This window comes from Penaeus monodon, chromosome 22 (genome assembly GCF_015228065.2).
Source record: "Penaeus monodon isolate SGIC_2016 chromosome 22, NSTDA_Pmon_1, whole genome shotgun sequence".
Classification (NCBI taxonomy): Eukaryota; Metazoa; Arthropoda; class Malacostraca; order Decapoda; family Penaeidae; genus Penaeus; species Penaeus monodon.
In genome coordinates, this window is record NC_051407.1 from 7,063,952 (window position 1) to 7,064,282 (window position 331).

A 331-nucleotide genomic window follows, 5' to 3' on the forward strand; every position below is an offset into this window, starting at 1 on the left:
AATAGTGAAAATGATTAGATAGACCCATATGAAAATAGACAATAACATACAAACAGCCTGTGAACCATAAGTCATATAAAAAATATATTGAACGCAGCCGGCAGTGTAATAGGATGATAAACAGGCTTAAAACGATGGATTCTCACAATTGCCGATGTTGTTATTGAACGCTTAAGATGAAAGAATTGGTCAGGACACATCACGTTGTGGCAAGTTGTCGATGTTAGGAAATACATTCTCTTCTCTGTCAGGCTAGTGATTGGTTAGGTAAGTATCAATGTGACAGTAATTCTGAGAGATGAATCGTATCATTATCCAACTGATTATATTG